This window comes from Microcaecilia unicolor, chromosome 2, assembly GCF_901765095.1.
Source record: "Microcaecilia unicolor chromosome 2, aMicUni1.1, whole genome shotgun sequence".
Classification (NCBI taxonomy): domain Eukaryota; kingdom Metazoa; phylum Chordata; class Amphibia; order Gymnophiona; family Siphonopidae; genus Microcaecilia; species Microcaecilia unicolor.
Genome location: NC_044032.1, coordinates 490,477,348 through 490,494,465, shown reverse-complemented (window position 1 = coordinate 490,494,465; position 17,118 = coordinate 490,477,348). Strand labels below are relative to the sequence as shown.

Genomic DNA, 17,118 nt, shown 5'->3' with positions numbered 1-17,118 from the left:
CCTTCTACATCCCAATGGCTTGCTTTTGTACGTTTTGCACTTGGGACGTTTTTTTCTTTTTTCAAAAATGGACCAAAAATAAAATGTCCAAATCAGAAAACCTATTTTCGAAAACAAAAGATAGACATTTTTCTTTTTTGAAAATTACCTACTTTACTATTCATTACTTCTATGACTAGTCTGTAATTCATCTGTGAAAGGCAGTTCTATTACTGGGCACCTCCTATTAGTCACCCTGATACAGTGTGGTGAGAGGCCTATTCAATAAAGCCATTATAGAATACACCATCATCTCGCCTAACATTTACACAGCCGCAATTACACCAGCCATAGACCTGGTGTAACAGGCACATAAATACGGTAAAGGCATATGTAACATAGCCCTGCCCATGCTCCTCCCATATACATGCCCCCTTCTACCTATAGGATAGTGCTTTGGGCATTAACACGTATAAGTACTTCCTAAGCATGTAAGGGGTTTTCAACCATGGCCACCTAGTTATAGAATTGCCATTTTAGGGGCCCTTTTACTAAAGGGTTGCTGCGCGGCAACCCGGAAATACCGCCGGCCCAAGGTGGCCACCGGCGGTAGTTCCGCCTCCAGCGCGCATCATTTCCGGCACTGCTGGTTTAAAAATATATATATATATATACCATTAGGGTAGCGCAGGAGCCCTTACTGCCACCTCAATGGGTGTTGGTAAGTGCTTCCTTTCCTGCATGGCCACACGGTAAGTACAAGCTTACCACATGGCCATGTACTTTTTAGGATTTTTTACCCACTGTGGTAAAAAGGGCCCTGACGTGCAGCAAAAATGTCCACCGTTGCTATTGCAGGGCCCTTTTTACTGCAGCTTGGTAAAAGGATCCCTTAGTGCTTATTGCAGGGTTTCCCACAAAATTCAAATCTTTTAATGCCAATATTGTACCAGAATGATTGTCTTTTAGAGGTACATATAGATGAAACCAAACATTATGCAAATATATCTGTATCTATATATTTCTCTATATATAGTCTCGCCATTTATTACTACAACTACTATGACTTATCATTTCTATAGTGCTGCTAAACATACGTATTTAGGGTACCTTCAAAATTAACCTTCGTTCCTTTCTTTTGCCTGCTGAGTGATTAGAAAATTAAAACTATTTGAAAACATAGTTTTTTGGGGTTTTTTTTAAACCTTTGTGAAATGTACACTGTTAGGAGTGGAGGAGTAGACGCTATCACAGGGAGTCTTCTGCAGAGTAAAGGTCTTTGAAAATTGTTCCCTGGGAAACATTTTCCTCATTCTCTGTGTATCGAAAAATAATCTTCATTGAATGAAGCTCTATATTGTGTACAATAGAAGAGTGAAATGCATAGTACAGAAAAAAAGGCAGTGTGATTTGAAGCCATTGATATGTGGCTCAGGCAATTAACAATCCCACTCAATCTCTTTAGTGGAACCAACCAGCGACCTTTCAGTGCATATAACTGTGACTGCTAAGATCTCACGTTTCTTTGCCTGTTCCTTCTTGACCTGTAGGTGTCATCATGCCACAAGCAATTCAACCTTTTATGTGTACATTTTAACCACTGTCCAGTGCCCATGTACTTTTCCCTATTGAACTTCAAAGCAACTGAAACACACCCCACCCCCACTTGTAGGGGTAGTTATTATAGTAGCATTCTTAACAAAAACATCGCAGCAACCTTGTATTAAAGCCAAGATTCAGCTTTTCCCTAGCCATTGAGGTTTTATTAAGGAAAATTGGGAGACGTCCTTAAAGGCCATTGAGGTTCCCTTCAGAGAGTATTCGGTTGTGAGTAAGGCTGCATTTAGGCAGAAGGAAGTTAGGCACTTGGCTTGGGTACAAAATTCTGAAGGGGCCTTGAAACTCAGACCTGGGATCCTCTTGCTCCTCCACTGCTATGGTCACCATAATCTTAAATGCAGCTCTGGCAGTATGAAGGGTGGTGGAAGGCACGATCAGAAAAACTTACTCCCAGTGTCTGTCTTTTTTTTAGCTTAATATACAAAGTTTCAGACTTTGTTCCGATTGCAGTAGGACTCACTTTTGTAAACAATATCAACACACTTTTTTCTTCAGCCGTTATTTCTAGGGAAAGGCTGCAGTAGTTTGGACTTCCTAAACCCATGTTTGCTGCTCTGGCTGGCCCAGGAGGCTATGGAGGCAGCATTTATAAACCCCTGTGGTAGGGCATCTCAAGTTATTGCACAATGGTGTCACCTGGTGGCTTGGCTCAGGGTGTACATACACAAGGTACTGGAGTGGGAGCCATGGCCTTTGGCTCAGGACTGTTGCTGTGCTAGATAGGAGAGGGAAAGTGGTGCTAGGGGGGTTTTGTAGCCCATTTGTATAATCCTCCCAGTGTCCTGGGTGACTCCCAGGATGGATGGATTGATTGATTTTACCTTTTTATACCCTCTTCTTGGACATTTTTATGATTTATGCCACTCAACATGGTGTACAATGTTCAAACAAAACCAAACTTATTTTTAAACAATTTTTATTGAGAATAAAAGAAACAAACAATACAACAGGGTCTTCTCAGTTGTACAAAAATATGTCAACACCCCCCCCCCCCCACAAAGATCCATAAGAAACCAAACTTAAATAAGAACATTAGTAAATACAATCAAAAGAAATAATATATCCTTCACACAAGATCTTTAGGAAACAAATTGCTCTTCAAAGCCTTCCTAAAACCCAGGCGTAATGACATATTTTTTTATATCTTCCAGAAGATTAGTCCATAGCTCTGTAGCAACTTGCTAAAGGCCTTTTCCTTCCCCAGGACAGATTTATTTGGAACCCACAACAAAATTTTCTGTGAAGACTCCAACACCCAGCTTGGAGAGTAAATCTGTAAAATGTGGGTATAACAATCAAGGAACCCTAAAATTTAGAACTTTAAATGTTAAAACCACAAACTTAAAAAGTCCTCATTCCCTCATGGGGAGCCAATATACCTGCACTAACAGCTGAGACACACTTTTTGTCAGATTTGTAGCTACTGTATTTTGGACAACTTTCTGAAGGAAAGCCCATAGTTTGTTATTGAGATAGACATGGGGGAAGCCATTGTTTATCCTGGGACCGGTAGCATGGAATGTTGCTACTATTTCGGTTTCTGGATCGGCCACTGTTGGAAACAGGATACTGGGCAAGATGGACCATTGGTCTGACCCATTAAGGCTGTTCTTATGTACTTATAGTACAGTAGATTTGCTTTATAGGTCCTGAGTGACTTTTTTTTTAAGATTTTGTATTACTTTTCAATATGCCTAATAATAGAATTTGGATTTAGCTCATAGCATTCTCAGTGGAAGCTCAAGATGAGTTACGTTCAGGTACACCAAGTATTTTCCTGTCCCTGGACGGCTTACAGTCAAAGTTTGTACCTGAGGCAATGGAGGGTTAAATTACTTTTCTAAGATCTCAAGGAGCAGCAGTTGGATTTGAACTCTGGCTTCCCTAATTAGAAAAAAATGGGACATTGTCAAAAATCATCCTGTGTTTCAAAATCACGAGATACAGATTGCTTTTGCAAGGGGGTGTAATTTAAAAGAGCTGTTAAGTCCAGCAAGTCTCCTGGTATCTACAAGCAGGGCTCTCATGTTACCAGAATATGGCCATATTAAATGTGGGCATTGTAAATATCACATATTATGGAAGAGTGTGCAAGTTTCATAAATCCCACTGACAACAGAGACTATAAGTTACATTTCAAGACAGACCATCCTGCTTATAATCGAATGAGAAAAACGCCCAAGTTCCGACCTAAATCGGGAGATGGACGTTTATCTCACAAAAACGAATAACACGGTATAATCGAAAGCCGAACTTGGACGTTTTCAACTGCACTTCATCGCGGAAGCGTACAAAGTTGACAGGGGTGTGTCGGAGGCGTGGTGAAGGCGGGACTGGGGCATGGTTATCACCCGAACAGAGATGGGCGCCTTTCGCCGATAATGGAAAAAAAGTATGCGTTTGTAGCTAGAATTTAGGGCACTTTTCCTGGACCCTGTTTTTTTCACGAATAAGGCCCCAAAAAGTGCCCTAAATGACCAGATTACCACCAGAGGGAATCGGGGATGACCTCCCCTGACTCCCCCAGTGGTCACTAACCCCCTCCCACCACAAAAAATGATGTTTCACAACTTTTTATTTTCACCCTCAAATGTCATACCCAGCTCCCTGACAGCAGTATGCAGGTCACTGGAGCAGTTGTTAGGGGGTGCAGTGGACTTCAGGCAGGTGGACCCAGACCCATCCCCTCCTACCTGTTACAATTGTGGTGCTTAATGCTTAGTCGTCCAACCCCCCCCAAACCCACTGTACCCACATGTAGGTGCCCCCCTTCACCCCTTAGGGCTATAGTAATGGTGTAGACTTGTGGGCAGTGGGTTTTGAGGGGGATTTGGGGGGCTCAACACACAAGGGAAGGGTGCTATGCACCTGGGAGCTCTTTTACCTTTTTTTTTGTTTTTGTAAAAGTGCCCCCTAGGGTGCCCGGTTGGTGTCCTGGCATGTGAGGGGGGACAGTGCACTACGAATCCTGGCCCCTCCCAGAACAAATGCCTTGGATTTATTTGTTTTTGAGCTGGGCGCTTTCATTTTCCATTATCGCTGAAAAGCAAAAACGCCCAGCTCACAAATTGTCGAATAAAACATGGACATCTATTTTTTTCGAAACTACGGTTCGGTCCGCCCCTTCACGGACCCGTTCTCGGAGATAAACGCCCATGGAGATAGACGTTTTCGTTCGATTATGCCCCTCCATGTGATCTATATATTGAAGTGCCCTTGCAACAGATTTTATGTGGGAAAAACTAAGCATAAACTATGTTTGAGAGTCACAGAACACAAGTCGTGTGTCACCCGTAGAAAATCAGGAGCACCACTAGTAGCACATTCAACAGCTACCAATCACATATTTGAACAATTTCATTGCTTTGTAATTGACCATATCCCCACGCAAGTCCAAGGCAGAGATAGAGATCGTCAATCGTTAAGATGTGAGCAACATTGGATTTTTTCTTTAAAGAGGTCTCAACACAGCAATAGAATGGGCTGCTTATTTATGACTGCAATTCGTGTTAAATTTGGAAATATTTTATTAGTTCAGTGTTGACACACTAGTCCTTTGTGACGTCTATTCTTTTTATTGGTATAGGCTTCATAGCGTTTTTGTGATAAGTGGGCACCATCTTTAAGCACCCATTCATGTCAGAGACTCTTTGACTGAAACATGAGCGGTGAGTTTGTCTGATAAAAGTTGGTCAGCTGAAGGAAAGAGAATGATTTTAAGCAATTTTTGTGTTTAATTTTCAGAGCAAGTTAAAGCAAATGGTATTCCCCTGAAGGAGCTATTGAAACGGGGCCTGTTGGGAGCTTAAGAGTGATAAAGATAAGTGTGCTTTTCTATGAATCACTTTGAAGTGATCTTAAGAAAAACTGAAAACTAAAAAAGTTTTGTTACAGAATAAAGAGAAGTGTTTTGTGGAGTTTTTTTCTGACCAATGATTAGTCTGTCACCCATGAGGTATTACCATATGAAAAATAAGTAGTTTGAAGTACCACAGACTTATGAGGTCTTTTTCCCTGCCTTTATATTTATTTCCATCTTTAGTTCTGATGCGAATTCAGCTTATTATATATTTGCACAATTTTGGTTTGGAGAATCCCTGGTTCTCAGCCTGCTGCTCTAACCATAAGGTGCAGCTAATACAGATAATACATAATCCAAACATGTTTGGTAACTCAACAATAAAGGGCAGCAGATCTGAAACCTGGTGACCATTTGGCAACCTACTAAGGCGTTGATGGGCAAATTAAAGTTAACACTGCCAGTAACCATTGGATTTATGTCCAGTGCTGTTGAACATCACTGTTCACATGGCCAAAAGGAAGATGCTGGATTGGGAAGCTAGAGCTGACTGGGAGTCAGTGGTGTAGGAAGGGGGGAGGGTGGTGGGGCGGTCCGCCCCGGGTGCTCGCCTCTGGGAGGGTGTCGGCTCCGCTGGTTCCCTGCTCTCTCTGCCCCGGAACAGGTTACTTCCTGTTCCGGGGCAGAGAGCAGGGAACCAGTGGAGCCGACGCAGCTCCCAGCAACGACGTGCACTCGGGGCGGAGCGCCAGTTGTAAGAATGCGCTCCGAGGGGGGGTGCGCCGTGCTGCACCCGGGGGGGGAGTGCGCAGCGGCGACCCGCCCCGGGTGTCAGCCGCCCTCGCTACGCCACTGCTGGGAGTATTAAAGTACCAGCATATATTTCCTGAATGCTGCAAATATAATTCTGTTTAAAGTGTTCTATTTTGGCTCATTATTTTAACTTTTGTGACACATAATTCACTGGAGTGTGTTCAGTGTACAAATTACCATCAGTAACAGAGGTACTGGGGGCTGGATGGGGGGAGGCAGCTGGTACAGCTGTACTAGAGCAACACAGTGAAGGGGCTCTTCTCGGTGGTGTCCAAACGTGCCCCCACAGGTACAGGTGCTGCGACCCCAAAGATTTAAAATTGTTTTGCCATACTCCATCCAACTCTGCATTAGCCATGCCCCCAGCCCCACCCCACTTTAGCCTCGCCAAACATCTGAGTTACTGACCACCTATGCTGTAAATTAGTCCTTGGGAATTAGCCTCTCTGGAGATATGACATCAGCTGTCACACCAAATGTAGCGCAAAGTCAGCCATTGTACAAGTACAGTGGCTTTTAGTTGTTTTTATTAGCTGAGGTCCATGTGTGCGGAGGCTATTTTGCTTGGAGGTAAAATATGTTTTTTCATTATTTAAATTATGGGGCTCATTTTCAAAACAGAAAAATGTCCAAAAAGCAGCACAATGCAGCATTTGGATGTTTTTTTTTCCTCAAAACTTCCAAATTGCTATTTTTGAAACCCATTTTAAGACGTTTTTCTATGTAGTTTGTCTGAAGTACATCCAAATCACAAGGGGGCGTGTTGGTGACAGGATTTGGGTGTTCCTAACACTTGGATTTTTCTGTCATAATGGATCAAAGCAAAAACATCCACGGCTAAAACCTAGCCGCTTTGGTCTAGATTTGTTTTAATAATGACTAAATCACAAAAAGGTGCCCCAAATGACCACTGGAGGGATAAAGACATGACCCCCCTCCTATCCCCCAAAGGTGTGAAAGAAACAGTACATACTAGGCTCTATGACAGCTTCAGATGTTATGGTCAGTCCTCCCTGGAGTACTTTAGTGGTTGGTTAGTGGACTGTAGAGAAGGAAACCCAGGCCCATAACTTACTCTAACTGTTAAACTTGTGGTGGAAATTGTGAGCCCTCCAAAACCCACCAGAAACCTACTGAACCTACATATAAGTGACACTTGCAGGCATAAGGGCTATTGTAGTGGTGCACAATTGGGTACAGTAGGTTTTTGATGGGTTTTGGAGGGCTCCCCATACAATATAAGGGGGTAATGGTGAGATGTGTACCTGGGACTTTTTATGTGAAGTTTACTGCAGTGCCCCCTAGTTTTTGCAGAAGCTAGATGCTATAAGAAAGGAACCTGCAATGATTGTTTCAAGCACACGTACTGGTCAGCTTATAGTGTTAGTACAGAAATATTACAGTAAAATGAAGTTTATATATTTAGAAAATAATTGAGAAATGTATTGCTCTTGCTTATAATTTTTCAGAGCATATAGTCTTCACATTCAGTGACATCAATGTGCTTTTTTATTCTGGATTGTGCATCAGACTGGTATACCCACTAATTCTGTAAAAGTCGCCAAACGTTGCACATGCAAATTTGGGTGCACGCCCAATTTGCACACGCATTTTAGCACAAGAACATAACAACATAAGAGTAGCCATACTGGGTCAGACCAATGGTCCATCTAGTCCAATATTCTGCTTCCAACAGTGGCCAATCCAGGTCACAAGTACCTGGCAGAAACCCAATTAGTAGCAACATTCCATGCTACCAATCCCAGGGCAAGCAGTGGCTTCCGCTATGTCCATCTCAATAACACCCTATGGATATTTCCTCCACGAACTTGTCCAAATATTTTTTAAACCCGGATACCCTAACCGCTGTTACAAATCCTCTGGTAGCGAGTTCCAGAGTTTATCTATTCTTTGAGTGAAAAATTATTCCCTCCTATTTGTTTTAAAAGTATTTCCATGTAATTTCATTGAGTGTCCCCTGCTCTTTGTAGTTTTTGAAAGAGTGAAAAATTGATTAACTTTTACCCATTCTGTACTACTCAGGATTTTGTAGACCTCAATCATATCCCCCCTCAGCTGTCTCTTTTCTAAACTGAAGAGCCCTATCCTCTTTAGCCTTTCCTCATACAGGAGGAGTTCCATTCCCTTTTATCATTTTGGTTGCTGTTCTTTGAACCTTTTCTTTTTTTTGAGATATGGTGACCAGAAATGAACGCAACACTCATTGTAAGGTTGCACCTTGGAGCGATACAGAGGCATTATAATATTCTCGGTCTTATTTTGCATCCTTTACCTAATTCCTAGCATCCTGCTTATTTTTTTGGCCGCCACCACACACTCGGCAGACGATTTCGGCATATTGTCTACAATGACATCTAGATCTTTTTCTTGAGTGCTGACTCCTAAGGTGGACCTTCACATCAGGTAACTATAATTCGGATTATTCTTCCCAAATTAATTAGCACCAATAATTGCTTTTTAACAAGAACTGGCACTAATTAAATGTATTTGAGCTATCCATACTTAAAATTTTACACACAATTTGAAAAAGGAAACGTGGAAATGGGAAGGTCATGGGCAGAACGGGGATGCTCCTAAAATTAACGCAGATTGTTATAGAATAATGGTGATACGCTCCTAGTGTAGGTGCGTATATTTGCACCACATTTCAGTTGGTACAAATGGCTGCACCTAAAGTTAGGCGCAATTCCTGGACGTAAGCGCTATTCTATAAACCGTGGCTAACTTTAAGCACCGCTTATAGAATAGTGCTTTTTTTCAGTACCAATTGTTTGGTACCGTATATAGAATCTAGTCCATAATGTCTACAGTGTAGACCAGTGTCTGGACTCCTTTACTCTATTTTAGTAAGAATCTATCTCATGCTTGTCCTTAATCAGTTTTATAACTAAATACAAAATGGGAAACTTTTCAATACTACTTTCTCTTGCTACTTGTGCATAGTTTAGGTAAGCATAAAAAGCTGGTAATCATGATTTTTTTTCTTTATACATTCTTACAAAGTTCCTCTCTCAGAGGATATTTAACTACATCTGCATTGACTTGGGAATCTAAATGTCGAGAAAACCTTGTTAAAATGGCTCTCCCAGTTGTCAACCTGTGCTTGCAGTTCCTGGGACTGGAGGGTAATAATCTCCTTTGGGCTTAACAGAGGGCTACTGACTGCAAGTTCTGACAATCCCCAGTGGGCCTCACTGGTTCACATTTACACAACCAATCTTTAGTTTTCGGTTTCGACTTCAGCTGAAACCAGACATTAAGTTTTAGTTGCAGTTCTGGTTTTGGCCAAAACTGAATCAGTTTCGGTTGGCCTCTAATTTGTCTCCCCAAACAGGATTTTGGTCTTCTCTGGAATAACTATCAATCTACTCTGTTGCATCCAGTGTTGTATATATTAAATGATACAATTATAAAGTCATAGGTCTCGGTTATCAATGACAGCATAGAGAAGATAATATCATCGTCTGAATACAAATAAGAACCCCCTAGGGATCTTATAACTTTCTCTAAAGAACTCCGAAGTTGAACACCCAGACTTAAAGGTTGTCTGCTCCTTGGGTTGTCTGGGGCCAAGATGCTGTGGATAAAGCATTTGCAGCCCACTATGTGGGGTTTGGTGGAGAAGAGAACTATGATATTCCTTAAGGGTAACATCTGGTTGATAGATTGGGGGCCTTGATTGCAGGGTTCTAAATGGAACCCTGGTTCTTTCCATTAACCATTTTAGTTCTCTTGGGGGGGGTGGAATATAAAATAGGGAATGGAAGAAAAATCCCTGGGGAGCTGCAAATAAAGGCTTATGGTGCCAAATCCAAGCTCCAGTTCTGAGTGAATTGAATTACAAAGGACTAGAAAGAAACTGCCTCCTCAAACAAATGATTCCTGCAGGCTCTCTTCTCTCCCTGCTAACATTATGATTGTGAGGCTTGATTTCAGGACTGCCTTACAGCTCGGTGTACCATTTTTGGCAAAGCTGAATCTGGATAAACTATGGATGGAAAAAGAATGTAATCTCTCCATGACAACAGGAAATTTCCAAAGTTCAGATCTTTCCAATATCAGGAAACACATTCAGCAAAATCTCTTTAGGCCACTTGTTTTTCTGGTAGCTTGCTGGTCAGTTCATTAGCTTGTAGAGCAAAAGACAGGATTTCCTGTTTGGTATGTCTACTTACAGTTCAGCGAGGTGAGGAAGTTGAATGCTTCCTCATCACTAGAAAAGTTCATTTATGTTGAGGATGTGGCTAGTCCTGGAGACATGCATGTCCATTTCAGGTACAGGAAGAAAAGAAAGAATGTGCATTCTGTTCCTTTTTATTGTCCTCTGTCAGCATGTGCTCTTCAGAACAATGGACCCATGCTGATAGAGTACTTACATAGCAACATAATAACATAGTAGATGACGGCAGAGAAAGACCTGCACGGTCCATCCAATCTGCCCAACAAGATAAACTCATATGTCCTACTTTATGTGTATACCTGACCTTGATTTGTATCTGCCATTTTCAGGGCACAGACTATAGAAATCTGCCCAGCACTAGCCCCGCCTCCCACCACCGGCTCTGCCACCGAATCTCCGCTAAGCTTCTGAGGATCCATTCCTTCTGAATAGGATTCCTTTATGTTTATCCCACGCATTTTTGAATTCCGTTACTGTTTTCAAGCGGAAGAACAAATGGCTAGAAAGGTAAGGAGGGGTGACAAAAATTGATTCAGGTAGATCAGTGAAAGGAGGAAGACCAAAAAGGGAACCGCGAGACTGAAAGATGCCGTGAACCGCCACATAGACAATGATGAAGAAAAAGCAAAACCGCCAAACAGACACTCCTGCCTTGTTCCCACAGAAGAAAATCCTGGAGAAGGACCGCGACTGACCGGCAAACTAAATATATATTGTTCCACAAATCTTCAAAGAACTATTTGATTAACAAGTATTTTGAGAGATTTTAGATATTTTTTTGCCTTAATTTTGTGACCCGCTTTGATTCTTTTGCTGAAATAGGTGGGATACAAATGCAGGAATGGTAATAATTGGTTTTTGCTCAACTGTTATTATGCCTTTGGAACTAATTTATCCCCTATCTGTATACAAGGGTATGAGCTCCTGCACTACTGACTATTCTACTGGGACTGCATGCACAGTTTCTTTTTGAACATTGATCCCTTGTTTCTCCGTCCTATGAATATTATAATATTCTCTAATGTCTAAATCTCTTAACTTTATTTCATTTAATGTTAAAGGAATATCACACCTGATTAAAAGGAGGAAGCTTCTCTTTTACCTTAAAAAGTTTCAACCTGCTATAGTATTTTTACAGGAGTCACATTTGTCTGTGTCTGAAGCACAGAAGCTGAATCAGGGTTGGGTGCAAGTGTGTTTTATTCTACAGCGGCTGTTAGGAAAAATGGAGGAGTCACACTGTTGGCTACCCATATATGTGACTCAGGTGGCCGTTGGGTAATAGTAGCTCTGCAAATAGCTCAGGAAAAATGTGCATTCTTAAATGCCTATGCCCCAAACACCGATGAACCATCATTCTTCAACTCACTGTCCTCGCAAATTGCTTTATCGGGGGTTGAAAATGTTATAGTTGGTGGCGACATGAACTTACACCTGGATGTTTTTGTGGACAGAAAATCCTGTGTTAAACCTACAGTATTAAAAGCAAACACAGCATTAAAACAGCTCCTTGAATCTTGGAACTTAGTAGATTCCTGGAGGATAACCCATCCTTCTGAATAGACTTTACATTCCACTCTATCCCACTTGACTCTTTGGATGACTTGTTTATTTCTAAATCTCTTGTGTCTGGGATTACTAAATCTACTGAAGTTGCTGAAGACCCACATCTTTGCTAAAACTTACTCCCCTATTTACTCTGCTGATTGATGCACCCTTCCCGACCCTCACCCTGCTTAGTTTCCCATTGTTAGCTACTGTTCCCCCTGTCTATTTTTTGTACACTTTTCAGTATTTCTTACATTGTAAATTAACTTAACTTTCTGTAAGCCACATTGTGCCTGCATGAGTGGGAAAATGTGGGAAACAAATGAACCATAAATAAATAAATACAATTGAACTTGTGAACATATCAGTTCATGCCTGCATCACTTTAAGTCTAGACTTAGAGCAATCTAGACCTCCTCCCAGAAAGCCTACCTAAGGGGAGAGATTATCAGATGTAGTGTTCATAAAAATAAAGCAAGGAAGAAAGAACTCTCTGGATTGGAGAGAGAAATGTAAATAGGAACAACAAACATAGTTTGAAATGTTTATATGCGAATGCCAGGAGCCTAAGAAATAAGATGGGGAGTTAGAATATATTGCACTAAATGAAAAATTAGATATAATAGGCATCTCTGAGACCTGATGGAAGGAGGATAACCAGTGGGACACTGCCATACCGGGGTACAAATTATATCGAAGTGATAGGGTGGATCGAATTGGTGGAGGGGTAGCATTGTATATTAACGAGAGCCTTGAATCAAATAGATTGAAAATTCTGCAGAAAACAAAACACGTCTTGGAATCACTGTGGATTGAAATTCCATGTGTAAAGAGGAAAAGGATAGTGATAGGAGTGTACTACCGTCCGCCTGGCCAGGATGAACAGACTGATGCAGAAATGTTAAAGGAAATTAGGGACGCAAACAAACCGGGCAAACACAATAATAATGGGTGATTTCAATTACCCCGATATTGACTGGGTAAATGTAACATCGGGACACACTAGGGAGGTAAAATTCCTTGATGAAATCAAGGACAGCTTTATGGAGCAGCTGGTACAGGAGCCGACGAGAGAAGGAAAAATTCTAGACCTAGTCCTTAGTGGCGTGCATGATCTGGTGCAGGAGGTAATGGTGCTGGGGCCGCTTGATAACAGTGATCATAATATGATCGGATTTGATATTAGCTTTGAAGTAAGTATACATAGGAAATCAAATACTTTAGCGTTTAACTTTAAAAAAGGAGACTGATAAAATGAGAAGAACAGTGAAAAGAAAACTTAGAGAAGCGACTACGAGGGTCAAAATTTTACATCAGACGTGAATGCTGTTCAAAAACATCATCCTGGAAGTCCAGACCAAATATAGTCCGCGTATTAAAAAAGGAGGACGGAAGACCAAACGACAGCCGGCGTGGTTAAAAAGTGAGGTGAAGGAAGCTATTAGAGCTAAAAGAAAATCCTTCAGAAAATGGAAGAAGGAACCAACTGAAAATAATAAGAAATGGCATAAGGAATGTCAAGTCAAATGCAAAGCGCTGATAAGGAAGGCTAAGAGGGACTTAGAAAAAAAGATTGTGTTGGAGGCAAAACACATAGTAAACATTTTTTAAGGTATATTAAAAGCAGGAAGCTGGCAAAAGAATCGGTTGGACCGCTAGATGACCGAGTAGTAAAAAGGGCGATCAGGGAAGACAAAGCCGTAGCAGAGAGATTAAATGAATTCTTTGCTTTGGTCTTCACCGAGGAAGATTTAGGAGTGATACCGGTGCCGGAAATGGTATTCGAAGCTGATGAGTCAGAGAAACATAATGAATTCTCTGTAAACCTGGAGGATGTAATGGGGCAGTTCTACAAACCTTAAGAGTAGTAAATCTCCTGGACCGGATGGTATTCATCCCAGAGTACTGATAGAACTGAAAAATGAGCTTGCGGAGCTATTGTTAGAAATATGTAATTTATCCTTAAAATCGAATGTGGTACCAGAGGAGTGGCCTAGTGGTTAGGGTGGTGGACTTTGGTCCTGGGGAACTGAGTTCAATTCCCACTTCAGACACAGGCAGCTCCTTGTGACTCTGGGCAAGTCATTTAACCCTCCATTGCCCCATGTAAGCCACATTGAGCCTGCCATGGGTGGGAAAGCACGGGGTACAAATGTAACAAAACAAAAAAAAGACTGGAGGGTGGCCAATATAAGCAATTTTTTAAAAAGGTTCCAGAGGAGATCCGGGAAATTATAGACCGGTGAGTCTGACGTCAGTGCTGGGCAAAATGGTAGAGACTATTATTAAGAACAAAATTACAGAGCATATTCAAAAGCATGGATTAATGAGACAAAGTCAACATGGATTTAGTGAAGGGAAATCTTGCCTCACCAATCTACTACATTTCTTTGAAGGGGTGAACAAACATGTGGATAAAGGGGGGGTTGATATTGTGTATCTGGATTTTCAGAAGGCATTTGACAAAGTACCTCATGAAAGACTCCAGAGGAAATTGAATAGTCATGGGATAGGAGGTAGCGTTCTATTGTGGATTAAAAACTGGTTAAAAGATAGAAATCAGAGAGTAGGGTTAAATGGTCATTGTTCTCAATGGAGAAGGGTAGTTAGTGGGGTTCCCCAAGGGTCTGTCCTGGGACCGCTGATTTTTAACATATTTATAAATGACCTAGAGATGGGAGTAACTAGTGAGGTAATTAAATTTGCTGATGACACAAAGTTATTCAAAGTCATTAAATCGCGGGAGGATTGTGAAAAATTACAAGAGGACCTTACGAGACTGGGAGACTGGGCGTCTAAATGGCAGATGACGTTTAATGTGAGCAAGTGCAAAGTGATGCATGTGGGAAAGAGGAACCCAAATTATAGCTATGTCATGCAAGGTTCCACGTTAGGAGTCACGGACCAAGAAAGGGATGTAGGTGTCGTCGTTGATGATACGTTGAAACCTTCTGCTCAGTGTGCTGCTGCGGCGAAGAAAGCAAATAGAATGTTAGGTATTATTAGGAAAGGAATGGAAAACAAAAATGAGGATGTTATAATGCCTTTGTATCGCTCCATGGTGCAACTGCACCTTGAATATTTTGTTCAATTCTGGTCGCCGTATCTCAAAAAGATATAGTGGAATTAGAAAAGGTGCAGAGAAGGGTGACGAAAATGATAAAGGGTATGGGATGACTTCCCTATGAGGAAAGGCTAAAGCGGGTAGGGCTCTTCAGCTTGGAGAAAAGGTGGCTGAGGGGAGATATGATAGAGGTCTATAAAATAATGAGTGGAGTTGAACGGGTAGATGTGAAGCGTCTGTTTACGCTTTCCAAAAATACTAGGAATAGGGGGCATGTGATGAAGCTATAATGTAGTAAATTTAAAATGAATCGGAGAAAATATTTCTTCACTCAATGTGTAATTAAACTCTGGAATTCGTTGCCAGAGAATGTGGTAAAGGCGGTTAGCTTAGCGGAGTTTAAAAAAGGTTTGGACGGCTTCCTAAAGGAAAAGTCCATAGACCATTATTAAATGGACTTGGGGAAAATCCACTATTTCTGGGATAAGCAGTATAAAATGTTTTGTACTTTTTTGGGATCTTGCCAGGTATATGTGACCTGGATTGGCCACTGTTGGAAACAGGATGCTGGGCTTGATGGACCTTTGGTCTTTCCCTGTATGGCAATACTTATGTAAATTATGGGGTCCGTTTACTAAGCCACGCTGAAAAATGGCTTGCGGTAGTGTAGGCGCGGGTTTTGGGTGCACAAAAAGGCCTTTTTTTTTGCAGAAAATGGACGTGCAGCAAAATGAAAATAGCAGTGCGTCCATTTTGGGTCTGAGACCTTACCGCCAGCCATTGACCTGGCGGTAAAGACTCATGTGGCAACTGGGCGGTAATGACCTTCATACACAAAATGCTACTTGGCGCGCGTCTGTTACGCACACCAAAATGAAATTACCGCAACAGCCACATGGTAGTCTGGCGGTAACTCCATTTTGGTGCACGTGGACGCATATGTAGCTTATTAAAAGGGCCCCTAAGCTCTTGAGGGTGATATCGTCATGTTCCATCATCTCAGGTCTTACTTTCTATACAAAAATGCTGATTCCAGTACTGCAGCAGGACATGTTTATCCACTCCTACCCTAGCTGAGATAATATTTGACCACATATGCAACTTTCTTTTTTTTTTTGTCCAGAAAACGTAATTGTACGTAATTGTTATGCAGACCAAGAAGCGAAGAGGCAAAGATTAACTTATACAGAAACAATGGAGGAAATCAAGCAGCTACATTCTACTCAACAAGGATTTGTAGATTTCCTCCAGAACTCAAGGGTGCTGTTGGTTTATTTAAAGGCACATTGCTTTCTTTTCAAGTTTGCAGTTCTGCTTTAGTCCTCTTTTCCTGATCTGGGCTCTACTGTGTATATCTGAAAAATCTGGGATTAGCTCCAAACTGTGTTACTGTAGATATCTGGCACAGTACTATGTAGCAGTTTTACTTTAGATTTCACCTTACTTATTATCAGGAGCCTTTCTCTGTTTCAATAAACTGCACTATCTCATTGGTAAGGCTGTAGCGTCTGTTGTTCCATCTGAAGTGTGTTGGGGGGCTGCTGTCAGGGCCTGCTGCATATTCAAAGCAGGGGCTCAATTCAAATGCCAGTGCTGATTTCACCAACCCTACACCTCTGGCTTTCTGGGGCTGGATGGTAAACCCGTCCATTGTCTCGGAACATCACCAACTTCTCTGGTTCAAACTTCAAGGTCAGCTTCTCTGCACCACCACAATAGGAAAGAAGCTCTGTTGGAGCTGGAGTCTTGCAAGAGGTTTGTGAAGACTATGGGGCAGTCATCGCAGCGAATGAAGTTCCTTTCTCTGCCACAGGGTGAGACATAGGGAAATGCCTCCTCATAGCGGCCTGTTTGGTTCTTTCTTTTTGCTTAAAGAAAAAAAACAAGGAATTGCTTCTCTTTAAAGCAGGTGATGAAATTCTTCACTCGAGCATCATCCAGAAAAAGCTTTCTTTCCTTAATGGCAGGGAACAGTAAAGTTTAACTTTCTTCTTAAATTCCATATAATCTCCTGGCATACCACAGTGGTCCATGCCACGGTAACATAAATGACTGGACTACTGTAATGCCCCATATACTGATCAAACCTGTCAT

The 17,118-nt window shown here is 41.6% G+C and overlaps 1 pseudogene; it reads right to left on the bottom strand.

Moving 5' to 3' along the window:
* Positions 1 to 16,192: 16,192 nt before the first annotated feature.
* LOC115462153 lies at positions 16,193 to 17,118 on the bottom strand (annotated as a pseudogene).